Genomic DNA, 14,469 nt, shown 5'->3' with positions numbered 1-14,469 from the left:
ACTGCTCCTGGGTATTTATCTAAAAGAAATGACATCAGCATACCAAAGAGATACCCCCACACACCTGTTTTTTGTTTCACTATTCACAATAGCCAAAATATGGAATCATCCTAGTTGTGAATCAGCATAGGTACCCAACAACAGAAGAATGGACAAAGAAAATATAGCATATATACACAATGGAGTATTAGTCAGCCATAAAGAAAAATTAAGTTATGTCATTTGCAGAAAAATCGATGGACCTAGAGGATAACATGTTAAGAGAGATAAAATAAATCTACTCACAATGACAAATATCACATGTTCTTTTATATATGGACTAAAAAGTGACCTGATGTAGTAGAGGGACCATTAGGGAAGGGGGGAAGTACTGGGAGGGAGGGAGAGAGAGGTGAGAGTAGAAGGGAAGATCGACATGATCAAAACATGTTATATGCATGTACGGAAATGCTGCACTGAAGTCTATTGATTTGTACAATTAATATGTGTTAATAATCATAACAAAAATATAAAGAAAATTTTATGGCCACTAAATACACCCCCAGTGGATGTCTGAAACTGTGATAGTATCAAGCTTTCAATACACAGTAGGCTTTTTTCCTAGATGTACATACTTATGATAAAGTTTAATTTACAAATTAGTACAATAAGGGAAAGACAACTAATATCTAATGAAATAAGTAATTGAACACTTACATTGCATGGTCTCATTTTGCCTGAACTTCTTCAACTCTGCAATAGATTTTATACTTTTACATCTAAACCTATCCGGAATCTGTGTGGCCATCCCTTACTTATCGCACATGGTTTGGTGTCACCTGTTTGCAGGTAGCCCTCACTGAAGCCTTTGCTTAGAGTCGATGTTGTCAGCTGGAACAAGCCTCCTCTTCATGTTTTCCACCACAACTTACGTTTTCCATTTCAGCAAGCACTAACCATGTCCTGTGGTCAAAACTTTTGTGGTTTGATGGCAAAACTACCACTGATTTCTTTTTACACCACAGTTTCATGTAGAGATTTGTCTTATTGTAGACATCAGCATACAATTATTTTTCATTCTGAATTCAAAGACTTTCACTTATAGGAAGCACTTTGCAGCTTCTCTGGCATGTCTTATTACCAGCATCGTCACTCTTGGAATTTTGGGCCATTACTAAGTAAATCAAGGGTCACTTGAACAAAAGCCCAGTGATGGGATAACAGTCAACCTGATCATCAAGATGGCCAATGAGAGGTGACCAGCAGGTAGTGTGCACAGCGTGGATCCCCAGGGAAAGGACATGGAGTGAGCTTTTGACACTTTACTCAAGAAGGTGTATAATTTAAAGCTTGTGAATTATTTCCACTTCATACTTTTGGACTGTAGTTGGTGGTGATTAACAAAGCATGGGGAGTGAAACCACAACAGAGGGGAACTACTGCATATGACTTGCAATACTTTCTTCCATTCTATAGGTTCTTTTACTCTGTTAATTGTGTCCTTTGCATATCTGGTTATTTTTAATGCCTCACACCTGTACTTGGCCAGAAGCAGAGAAGAAAGAACCCACAGATCGGATCACATCCTCTTTCTTTTCTCTTCTTCACTTACCTGTCCCTACTCATTCTTTGCCATGGCATTTCATCATAGCCTGTATTCTCTCTATTCCTGTGGTCTCTAGTAAACTCTGAAATTCAGACTTTCATCCTTTTAGGATTTGGGAAAAATAGAAATCTTTTCTCTCTCAACAAACCTGGCCTCTCAAGAGCCCACTTTGACAAGAGTCTTTAATGCATTGTGAATTAGATGGCTGATTTTCTCCTTTGGAAGCACTAAACCCACTAACTCATTAGGGGCAGGGTCACAGGACACCATGATTAGAGAAAAGAATGATCATCACTTTGCTTATTCAAATGCAACTGTTTTACTCTCAGCCCTAAAACGTTGATGACATTTCCTTCTCACACATATTACCTTGTGGTTTAGGGGATATCTTACCTTTCACTGGAGGTCAAGGCTAACACCGCGGATGACATTCAAATTCAATATTACTTCCAGTAATTACTTTGACCCTTTTTCCCAGACAAGTATTGAGAAGGGTCCATTGTCTTAGAACCACAATGGCTATTTCATGTCTTTTTAAAAGTAGAGGGTTTTTTTTTTTTGTCTTACTAGAATTTTAATTTACTGTTCTCAGTATTACAATTAAAGGGCAAGTTGTCTTACTTACCACTACAATTTTTAATGGTATTTCTCAAAGAAAGAAAAAAACCCCTGTTCTTTGTGCTAAAACTCTAGCTGCTAAGATCAGAACAACCATAAATGAAAATCATTTCTTGTTAATGTACATTTTATAAGGTACACCACCAGCCTGTGGAATCTCAGTCCCAAAATGCAAGAAGACAAAAGAAAGCCTTTGGAATTTGGAAAGAAAGGTCTTGTCATTTAAAAAGGTTTGCTCTTAAGAATGGAAATATATTCAGTAACCAGGAAGTTCTCCTGTTTCACTCATATAATTTTTCCACTTCTGCATTTTTATGACCCCAACAACAGGGATATCAAAGCACCTCCACTTCTACAAGGAGGATCAGCAAGATGTCACTTTGTATTTAGCCAGTGGAAGGCAAAGGGTTTTCCCCACATCTGCTGAGCATCCACACAGCTGGTTTTTTAGCAGCTTCTCATGGTCCAGAGCAGAGTGGAAGCCAGTGTGCCTCCTTCTTCTGATAGCATTACCAATTTCCAAAGTGCCATTGACTCAGGGGAATTTCAGATGTCCTTAAAACCCAACTACCCTGTTTCATGTCCCTCCCATCAACTCCTAAACCAGCCATCTTCCTTGCAAACCTTTAGAATACACTAACTAATACCTTGACCTTATTGTCTTTGGGCATACAGTTGAGCCAGAAAATAAAAATAGTGGGTTGGACATAGCTGTAATCCCAGCTGTGCAGAGAAGAAGACAGGAGGATCTTGGTCCAAGGCCACCTCAGCCAAAAGTAAGAGACCCTATCTGAAAAATAAGCTAAAGCAAAGTGGCTGCAGGCATGACTCAAGTGGTAGAGTGCCTGCCTCCTGAGCACTGAGTTCAAACCCCAGAACCACAAAAAAAAAAAAATTAGAACAATTTAGGAAACATTTTAAAGCATATTGTTATGCAATAAGAGAAAATTCAGACCACGATCCAGAAAACCTCATAACAGAAGTGGTATGAAACTCTCTCTCCCTCCAGCAATTACACTGCAGCCTATGAGAAAGTATTTTCACCTGCTCGTGATTAGTTGTGCTGCACTAACACGCCTTTTCAGGTAAGCTGATCTATTCAAGCTGATTTGTTTATAACCCAGTGGTTTGATTTCATGGAATCATACTGACATGTATGATTGTGGTAGCATTTCAGGGAATTCAGGAGGACCTAAGGCCACACACAGTTATGACTGGATTGGGGTGAAGGACAGTAGTCCCTCAAATGTCCACAAGGATTGGTTCCAGGACTTCCCGAAGATTCCAACATTTGTGGACATTCAGTCCTTTAAATAAAGTGGCATAATGTTTGTATACACCAATACACATCCTCCTGCATACTCGATCTCTAGATTACCATAACACCTAATGCAATGTAGATGCTGTAGTCAAGTTGTTCTACTGTATTTCTTAAGGTACAGACACAATTTTTTTTTTTGTGGTACTGGGGCTTGAACTCAGGGCCTTCACATTGAGCCACTCCACCAGCCATTTTTGTGATGAGTTTTATGAGATAGGGGCTCATGAACTATTTGCCCAAGCTGTCTTTGAACCACTATCCTCCTGATCTCTGCCTCCTTAGTCACTGGGATTACAGGTGTGAGCCACCAGTGCCTGGCTGAGACCCAACTTTTTTAAATAGTTTCAATCTGAAGTTGGTCCAATCTGCCAATGAAGGACCCAATTAGGAAATTCCAACTGTCCATCTTAACTATGGTTCCCTTTCATTTTTCTTCAACAGTGCCTCTCTTTCAGTCATTCTCTCAGCTGAGCTGGGCATGGCCACCTATTTAGCATACTCTCAATCTTCATACGTTTTCTTCATAATGTAGGTTACAAATGAGAATCTCAGTAAGTTTTTTCGATGACTCTTGTTCCCATAGTTTTGTTATTCAGTCAGTGTGGAGAGCGTCTGTTGTGTAAAAGATTACTGACAAGCATTGGCAATTTTTCAAAAATACATCACTAAAGGGATATGACGAATATGACTAATGGGAGAATTACACCGAGCATTAAAAAAATTCCACAAAGCCAGGGGCCGCAATAACCAAGATCTGAACAATTAAATCACTTGAAATTATTTTGACAGGACAAAAAAATCTTGTTTCTAGGCAAATTACTTAGAAAGAGAAAGAGAAATCTTTCATAATCTCTCATCAAGAGCAGATCAGATTCTGGTGGGGTTGGGGGAAGGGCGAAAGGGTGAAGAGGAGGAGGTGGCCTGGTAAGGGGGTGGGGGCTGGCTGGCAGAGCGGATCCCCAGTTCCGTCGGGATGAAGTGAGGCTTCGTGGGGTTGGGCAGTCAGAGGGGACAGATGCACCTGCAGACGGGCTGACCCGCCATCTCAAGTGACTGCCCTTCCCAGGTGTGTCCTGCCTGGCGCCTAAGTGGGGAATATGTGGAATAACTTAAGATACAGGTGTCAGAATCTCTTCAGTCATGAGAGAGGACGCCTTAGTGAAAGTGTGGACATGAGCTCCAACAATGTTTGTCTGTCAAAGAGAAAGACCAGTCTGGGAGACTCATCTCCTGAGCAACAAAGCAGTCCCTTACTAGAAATGTTGCCTCACAACTGGGATTAAGCCCTTCAAATAATTCTTTTCTTTTTTTAAAATTTCTTTTATTCATATGTGCATACAATGTTTGGGTCATTTCTCCCCCCTTCCCTGGCCTCCTCCCTTACCCCCCATTCCTTTTCCCCCCCACCCCCTCACTACCAGGCAGAAACTATTTTGCCCTTATCTCTGATTTTGTTGAAGAGAGAGTATAAACAATAATAGGAAAGGGTTTTTGCTAGTTGAGATAAGGATAGCTATACAGGGAATTTACTCCCATTGCTTTCCTGTACATGTGTTACATTTAAAATTAATTCTTCTTGAACTAACCTTTACTCTAGTTCCTGGTCCCCTTCTCCTATTGACCTCTGTCACTAAAGTTTCTGCATTAGTTCCTTTGCATTGAGGACATCAAATGCTATCTTGTTTTTTTTGGGTGTCTTACCTATCCTCACACCTCCCTTGTGTGCTCTCGCTTTTATCATGTGCTCAAGGTCCAATCCCCTTGTTGTGTTTGCCCTTGAGCTAATGTCCACATATGAGGGAGAACATACGATTTTTGGTCTTTTGGGCCAGGCTAACCTCACTCAGAATGATGTTCTCCAATTCCATCCATTTACCAGCGAATGATAACATTTCGTTCTTCTTCATGGCTGCATAAAATTCCATTGTGTATAGATACCACATTTTCTTAATCCATTCGTCAGTGGTGGGGCATCTTGGCTTCTCCATAACTTGGCTATTGTGAATAGTGCCACAATAAACATGGGTGTGCAGGTGCCTCTGGAGTAACCTGTGTCACAGTCTTTTGGGTATATCCCCAAGAGTGGTATTGCTGGATCATATGGTAGATCAATGTTTAGATTTTTAAGAAGCCTCCATATTGTTTTCCAGAGTGGTTGTACTAGTTTACATTCCCACCAACAGTGTAAGAGGGTTCCTTTTTCCCCGAATCCTCGCCAACACCTGTTGTTGGTGGTGTTGCTAATGATGGCTATTCTAACAGGGGTGAGGTGGAATCTTAGTGTGGTTTTAATTTGCATTTCCTTTATTGCTAGAGATGGTGAGCATTTTTTCATGTGTGTTTTGGCCACTTGAATTTCTTCTTTTGAGACAGTTCTGTTTAGTTCACTTGCCCATTTCTTTATTGGTTCATTAGTTTTGGGAGACTTTAGTGTTTTGAGTTCCCTATATATTCTGGTTATCAGTCCTTTGTCTGATGTGTAGCTGGCAAATATTTTCTCCCACTCTGTGGGTGTTCTTTTCAGTTTAGAGACCATTTCTTTTGTTGAGCAGAAGCTTTTTAGTTTTATGAAGTCCCATTTATCTATGCTATCTCTTAGTTGCTGAGCTGCTGGGGTTCCATTGAGAAAGTTCTTGCCTATACCTATTAATACCAGAGTATTTCCTACTCTTTCCTGTATCAACTTTAGAGTTTGGGGTCTGATGTTAAGGTCCTTGATGCATTTTGAGTTAATACTAGTATAGGGTGATAAACATGGATCTAGTTTCAGTTTTTTGCAGACTGCTAACCAGTTTTCCCAATAGTCTTTGTTGAAGAGGCTGTCTTTTCTCCATTGTATATTTTTAGCACCTTTGTCAAAGATAAGTTGGTTATAGTTGTGTGGCTTCATATCTGGGTCCTCTATTCTGTTCCACTGGTCTTCATGTCTGTTTTTTGCCAGTGCGATGCTGTTTTTATTGTTATTGCTTTGTAATATAGTTTGAAGTCAGGTATCGTGATACCTCCAGCGTTCTTTTTTGCTGAGTATTGCCTTGGCTATTCATGGTCTCTTGTGTTTCCATATAAATTTAACAGTAGATTTTTCAATATCTTTAATGAATGTCTGGAATTTTGATGGGAATTGCATTAAATCTGTCTGGTTTAGGGATAAGTTTTGGGAGTATAGCCATTTTTACTATGTTGATTCTACCAATCCATGAGCATGGGAGATCACTCTACTTTCTATAGTCTTCCTCAGTCTCTTCCTTCAGAAGTTTATAGTTTTCCTTGTAGAGGTCACTCACATCCATTGTTAAGTTTACTCCTAGGTATTTGATTTTTTTTGAGATTATTGCAAATGGAATTGTTTTCATATATTCTTTCTCAGTTTGTTCATTATTAGTGTATAGAAATGCTAATGATTTTTCTATGTTGATTTTATATCCTGCTACCTTGCTATAGCTGTTGATGATGTCTAGGAGCTTTTGAGCAGCATTTTTTGGGCTTTTAAGGTATAGGATCATATTGCCTGCAAATAGGGATATTTTGACAGTTTCTTTACCTATTTGTATTCCTTTTATTCCCTCTTCTTGCCTAATTGCTCTGGCTAGGATTCCAGTACTATGTTGAATAGGAATGGGGATAGTGGGCATCCTTTCTCATTCCTGATTTTAGAGGGAATGGTTTCAGTTTTTCACTGTTAAGTGTAATGCTAGCTGTAGGTTTGTCATATATAGCTTTTATAATGTTGAGGTACTTTCCTTCTATTCCTAGTTATCTTAGCGCTTTTATCATGAAATGGTGTTGGATCTTATCAAAGGCTTTTTCTGCATCTATTGAGATGATCAAGTGGTTTTTGTCTTGCTTCTGTTAATATGCTGTATTACATTTATTGATTTGCATATGTTGAACCACCATGTAAGTAGGGATGAAGACTACTTGGTCGTGGTGAATGATCTTTTTGATGTGTTGTTGAATTCGGTTTGCCATTATTTTATTGAGGATTTTTGCATCAATGTTTATTAAGGAGATTGGCCTATAATTCTCCTTTTTGGAGGTGTCTTTGTCTGGTTTTGGGATAAGTGTAATACTGGCTTCATAAAATGTGTTAGGCAGTTTTCCTTCCCTTTCTATTTCATGGAACAGTTTAAGGAGGGTTGGTATCAGTTCTTCTTTAAAGGTCTGATAGAATTCAACAGAGAATCAATCAGGTCCTGGACTTTTCTTTTTGGGGAGACTCTTGATTGCTGCTTCAATTTCCTTTTGTGTTATAGATCTAGTCAGTTGATTAATGTCCTCTTGGTTCAGTTTTGGATGACTATAACTGTCTAGAAATCTGTCCATTTCTTCAAGATTTTCAAATTTATTTGAATATAGATTCTCAAAGTAGTCTCTGATGATTTCCTGGACTTCCATGGTGTTTGTTGTTATCTCCCCTTTTGCATTCCTGATTCTACTAGTTTGGGTTTTTTTTCTCCTCATTTTAGTCAGGTTTGCCAGAGGTGTATCAATCTTGTTTATTTTTTCAAAGAACCAACTTTTTGTTTCATTAATTCTTCATATGGTTTTTTTGGTTTCTAGTTCTTTGATTTCGGGTCTTATGTTTATTATTTCTCTCCTATTTGTTTTGGGATTTGCTTGTTCTTGTTTTTTTTAGGAGTTTGAGATGTATCATTAGGTCATTGATTTGAGATCTTTCATTCTTTTTAATATATGCACTCATGGATATAAACTTTCCTCTCAGGACTGCCTTTGCTGTGTCCCACAGGTTCTGGTAGGTTGTGCTTTCATTTTCATTGACTTCCAGGAACCTTTTAATTTCTTCTTTTATTTCATCAATGATTCATTGTTCATTAAGCAATGAGTTGTTCAGTTTCCAGCAGTTTGCATGTTTTTTGTCTTTATTTTTTTTGTTGAGTTCTAGTTTTAATGCATTGTGATCAGATAGAATGTGTGGTATAATTTCTATTTTCTTATATTTGCTGAGGCTTGCTTTGTGCCCTTGGATGTGATCTATTGTGGAGAAGGTTCTGTGGGCTGCTGAGAAGAATGCATATTGTGTAGAAGTTGGATGAAATGTTCTGTAGACATCAACTAGGTCCATTTGATCTATTGTATGGATTTCTTTACTGATTTTTTGCTTGGGTGACCTATCTATTGATGATAGTGGTGTGTTAAAGTTTCCCATTACCGCTGTTTTGTAGTCTACATATGTTTTTAGGTCCTTCAGAGTATGTTTGATGAAATTGGGTGCATTGACATTGGGTGCATATAGGTTGATAATTGTTATTTACTTTTGGCCTATTTCCCCTTTTATTAGTATGGAATGTCCTTCTTTATCTCATTTGATCAATGTAGGTTTGAAGTCTACTTTGTCAGAGATAAGTATTGCTACTCCTGCCTGTTTTGGGGGGCCATTGGCTTGGTAAATCTTCTTCCAGCTTTTTATCCTAAGCCTATGCTTATTTCTATCAATGAGATGGGTCTCCTGTAAGCAACAAATTGTTCGATCTTCCTTTTTAATCCATTTTGTCAAGCGGTGCCTTTTGATGGGTGAATTAAGTCCATTAACATTGTGTAAGTACTGATGGGTATGTGGTGATTCCTGTCATTTAGTTGTCTCAGTTGTTTGAAGGTTTGATTGTGTGTAGCTAAATCTATGTTACTCTCTATTCTCTTGCTTTTTCTTTTCCTGTAGTTTGGTACTGCCTGCCCTTTCATGGTTATGTTGGGTTTCACTTTCTGTGTGCAGAATCCCTTGAAGAATCTTTTGTAGTGGTGGCTTTGTTGTCATATATTGTTTTAGCTTCTGCTCATCATGGAAGACTTTTATTGCTCCATCTATTTTGAATGATAGTTTTGCTGGGTAGAGTATCCTAGGGTTGAAGTTACTTTCATTCAGTGCCCAAAAGACCTCACCCCAAGCTCTTCTTGCTTTTAATGTTTCTGTTGAGAAGTCTGCTGTGATTTTGATGGGTTTACCTTTGTATGTTATTTGTTTTTTCTCTCTTACAGCCTTGAATATTCTTTCTCTAGTCTCTGTACTTGTTGTTTTAATGATAATATGCCATAGGGTAGTTCTATTTTGGTCATGTCTGTTTGGTGTTTTGGAGGCTTCCTATACCTGTATGGGCATATTTTTCTCTATATTTGGGAAATTTTCTGTAATTATTTTGTTGAATATATTATGCATTCCCTTTGCTTGCACCTCTTCTCCTTCTTCGATGCCCATTATTCTCTGGTTTGGTCTTTTGATGGAGTCGGTGAGTTCTTGTATTTTCTTTTCACAGGTCTTGTGTTGTTTAACTAATAGTTCTTTGGTTTTTTCCTTTAATTACCATTTCATCTTCGAATTCTGAGATTCTGTCTTCTGCTTGTTCTAGTCTGCTGGATTGGCCCTCCATTTTGTTTTGCATTTCTGTTTTGTTCTTTTTTCTGAGGTTTTCCATATTCTGAGTCACTTCCTCCTTAATATTGTCTATTTTCATCCTGACTTCATTTATCTCTTTATTTATTGTGTTCTTTGTTTCACTTTGGTGTTTATACACTGCTTCTATAGTTTCTTTTATTTGTTCTTGTGCTTTCTCAAATTCTCTATTTTTTTGTCTTGGAATTTCTTGAGTGTCTCCTGTACATTTTGGTTGACCATGTCCACTACCATCTCTATAAAATTCTCATTTATTACTTGCAGGATTTCTTCTTTCCGAGTGTTCTTGTGGGCTTCATTGGATTCCTTGTAATAGTTTATCTTCATTTTATTGGAGTCTGGATCTGGGCATCTGTTTTCTTCATTTCCCTCTGGTTCCTGTACTGATTTATTATTGGGGGGAAAATGCTTTCCCTCTTTTTTCCATATTCCCATCATTCCCCTTGCTACTGTTACTGTCCCTGTACTGTGTGTAATTCAGTATTGTCTATGTTGTAATAGTAACAATGATGATATGTAGAATGGACAGGTGAGAGGAGAGGGAAAGCAAAGAAGGTAAAGAAAAAGGGGGAAATACAACAACAACAACAACAACAAAAGAACCAAAGAAATAAACAGGGAGAGATAGTGTACTAATCAACAGTGAGCTAAACAGGCATTAGTGAGACTGAGAGAGGATTAAAAAAAACAATTCCCAAGTTCAAATGCAGTACAGTTTCAGTCTTAATAGTTTTGGTGTTAGTCCTTCAGCATCTAGTCCTGGTGTTGGTGTTTGAGTAGTAGTTCTGTTGTTGCCTCATCAAAGGGAAAAAAAAAGGGAGTCTGGAGACAGCTTTGTGAATGTCTGTCTGAGGCTACAGCTCACCTGCCACCTACTGTCAGCCAGCTGCTGCTGCAGGCTTTATTTATGCAGATCTGAGGAGTAAGCTTTACACTCACCTAGTCCTGCAGGCTTTCTTTATTTACAGTTCTCCTGGACACATGTCCCTTTTGTTTTCTCCAGTACACAGCCCTACCTGCCTGTTGCAATTATATATTTTTTTATTTAAAGTTTGTATGGGGATGTGCTCCTCCCCTGCTCTCCAGTGGAGCATGCCACATGACAGCCTCTGTTACAAGCTTTCCCCACTCCAAGGTTTCTGAGCAGTGCCGCTGCTCCTGCCTTCTCTGCCCATTTGTTTATTTACAGTTCTCATGGGGTAGTGCTCCTCCCCCACTCTCCAGAGCTCAGGGTGCCTTGCCCTCCTTGCTATGTGTCTTTTTTTTTTTCAGCTTTTTCTTTATTATTCAGGTTTTTTTTCCTTTTTTCCCTGGGCAGGGGTCAGTCTGTCCAGGGGGCTATGCTGATTTGTCCCAGGGAGTCCCGCATGCCAATTATTTGCTCACCTGGTGGTCTTCCAAGCAGGATAGGAGCTGGCATCTAGCGGCATGGGAGCCTTCCTGGTTTCTCCATTTAACATGGTGTGGGGATGCTATGCACAGGCTGGGGGTGTGGAGGTGTCAGAGTTTTGCCTCTTCTTGGTCTTTCCTGCCAGGTGTATCTCCAGCTTCTCTCCAAGTGTTTACATTGGGAAGCATGCTTTCTGCTTCCTCCCTCTAGTCACCATCTTGGAATCTCCTTCAAAGAATTCTTCAAGGAGAAGCCAAAATTGTGTCACTGAAATCCCTGATTGCTGAGATAAGCAATGAGAAGGGTAGTGACTCCTGTGTGACCCCAGGAACAAGACTTTCAGGAAGAGATTCCTTCTCTCCATGTGGCCCATGGGGTGGGAAGAAAAAACATTCCTGTTCCACAAAGACCCAAAGTTCATGGGATACTGACAAAAAGTTTGGTAGAACTGGAAGTGGACTTGAAAGGTAAGAAAGATGCTGGAGTCAGCTCTGTGCATGACATGGCCAGTGTTTCCAGCAGGACGTGGGGAGTTGCTCTCTGAGACAGTGGCTGCAGGACACTGCAGACTTGTGTTTCCCCATGAGAGCTTACAGCAGGCAGTCAAAGCCACTCTCCTCCAATAGGACAAAAATGCATCTTTCTGAATTAAAGCTGGAGAAATGCCCTTTCCCTGCTGGCTTAGGCTGAGCCCCAAAATGGCATTTGATTAGACAGCATGTGAACCCACATTCAACATTTTTTGATACATTTGCTCCATCTTTGGTGTCTTCAGAAGATGAAGATAGGCTTCGAGAGAGAAGGCTCAGTATTGAAGAAGGGGTTGAGCCTCCTCCCAATGCACAAGTACATACATTTGAAGCTACTACACAGGCGAATCCCTTATATAAACTGGGTGGCTCCTGGAATAAAGGAAATAAATGGGGACAGTTCTGCAGTTCCACATATTAATTTTGACTCAGAAGAGGGCACAACCACCCTATGTCTGCAGTCACAGAGGCAGAAGCAGCAGGGTGCTTGAACAGCTGATACACAGATCGATTACATACAAACCCCTATTACTGGGGAGTGATGGACTGTTATGAGGCAGAAATCCTTCTCAAGGGAACCAGAAGGCAGGTTTTTGCTCAGGGACTCGGCACAAGAAGACCATCTCTTCTCCATGAGCTCTGGCCACTACAACAGATCCCTACACACCTGAATTCAGCAGTGGAATCACTTTAGTTTTGATACCCATGACCTGGGTGTGTTCCACTCCTGCACTGAACAGGACTTCTAAAACATTATAAAGACCCCAGTTCCTGCATATCTTTTGAACCATTGCTTGCCATATCACTGAATGGAACTCTTCCTTTCAGCCTGCAGTGTATCTGCCATGCAGTAATCTGCAGGTGCATGACATATGATGGGATGGATGGGCTCCCTCTGCCATCAAGGTTACAAGATTTTTTAAAAGAATATCATTATAAACAAAAAGGGATTGCTGGTTAGAGCGAGAAGCAGTCAAGGTCAAGTAAACACTCCTGTCCCAAAGGGCATCCACTAGGTGGATATCCACGAGGTCTGCTTTCATGTGTGCTGGGGACAGCACACCTGTAGGGAGCGCAGGATCAGTGCTAGGACTTTTCACACAGTATGGAAGCTTAGTTATTCACCTCTGTCAGGTAGGGTCTGCTGTTACTCAAACGTGGTGCCTGTTAAAACAACAGGATAGAGCTACAGGTGTTCAGGAAGGTTAGGAGAACACTTGCCAGGTTAGCTAACAGTTTTAATGGCTGTAGTAATTGAGCGAGGCAGCTGGCATTTGCTATGAAGAGTTCTATTTCTTACTGGACAACAAATTATTAGTATCAGGTGAGTATTTCAATAGTGTGGCTAATGTTTGAAATTTTTTCTAAGAATTTTTCTGTAAACTTACGAGAGTAGTGGTGTTTGTAGTTTCTGTAAATCAAGCTTCAGACATCCAAATAAATAAGTAAAAGACTACCTTTCTTTAAAAAAATCCAATTTTCTGGCCACATGGGCATGGTGCAGTTCACTTAAGTGTTGATGTAGTTTACAGTCAGTCTCCTTTTCTGTTCTGCAAAAGGTACTGTTAAATAAACCAGATTTCCTAAATAGTCATTCTTAAAGAAATTTCAGGCGTACAAAGTCAGAAATAGCATTTTATTTCAAGGCGCTTGGTAGGGCTGGGATGTAGCTTGGTGGTGCAGCACTTGCCTAATATGCGTGAGGCCCTGGGTTTGATCCCAGCACCAAAAAAGAAAAGACAAAAAAAAAAAACCAAACCTCTCCTCAAGGCCCTTGGTATTAACTTTTTAATGAGTACTTCAACTTTAAAATAGCTGCTGCAATTGTAGTCATGTGTGTGACTTTTTTTTTTAAGTTTACAGGTGCAGTCTAAACATTGTTTCCCTAAAGTTGGATCTTTTCCTGTGCCTACCATGAGCTTGTGAAATGAAGAAAATGAGACTAGATGATGTCCAGACAAGTCAGCTAACAGTAACTGCAATAGTTGCTAATGTTAAGATTATTGTTAAACTATAATTAATAATTTGGATGGCAGTATTTATCTTTGTTGTAAGCTCTCATAGCTGAATTGCTTAAGTATAATTTATAGAACTTCAATGCAGTTAATGAAAAATCTGAAACCTAAATTGCAGATTTCAAAGGTACTTTACTTAGCACCTTTTTTGTCACTTAGAATAGTATGTAATACAACTTGAGTGAGCGCTTTGGGAAGTATTATCAAGTTCTAATGTTGCTTCTTAGTATTGAACTGAATTTTCAGTTCTGTCCTAGATATTTGCGCTATAGTAACCAACTCTATTCTTGTGTCTTTTTGTTAATGTGCTCTGTACTGCTGGAGAGTGCTCCTTAGTTTCCATACCAGCTGCTACAGAAGGTTATTTTATATCCCTATGGTTATTACCAAGGCTACAAAAAAGAAAAGCTGTATTTGTATGCAACACTAATAACCCTTTGATTGCAAATGTATGTTTCTGCTTGCTGTGCCTTGTTATGGCAACTTTTTGTGTTAATAAAGTATGTTTGGCGTTCTTGTGGAAAAAAAAAAAGACCAGATCAATAATCTAAGAAAAGTTTGCCCTTTTAACAGAGAGAAGACCAAATTCTAGCTTTGTATCAGT

General features: G+C 39.4%; 1 pseudogene; it reads left to right on the top strand.

Moving 5' to 3' along the window:
- The first annotated feature begins 803 nt into the window (after positions 1 to 803).
- Positions 804 to 12,837, top strand: LOC109700117 (suppressor of cytokine signaling 5-like; annotated as a pseudogene).
- The last annotated feature ends 1,632 nt before the right edge of the window (positions 12,838 to 14,469 follow it).

Source organism: Castor canadensis, chromosome 6, assembly GCF_047511655.1.
Source record: "Castor canadensis chromosome 6, mCasCan1.hap1v2, whole genome shotgun sequence".
NCBI lineage: Eukaryota > Metazoa > Chordata > Mammalia > Rodentia > Castoridae > Castor > Castor canadensis.
This window is presented reverse-complemented; position numbering and strand designations above follow the sequence as displayed.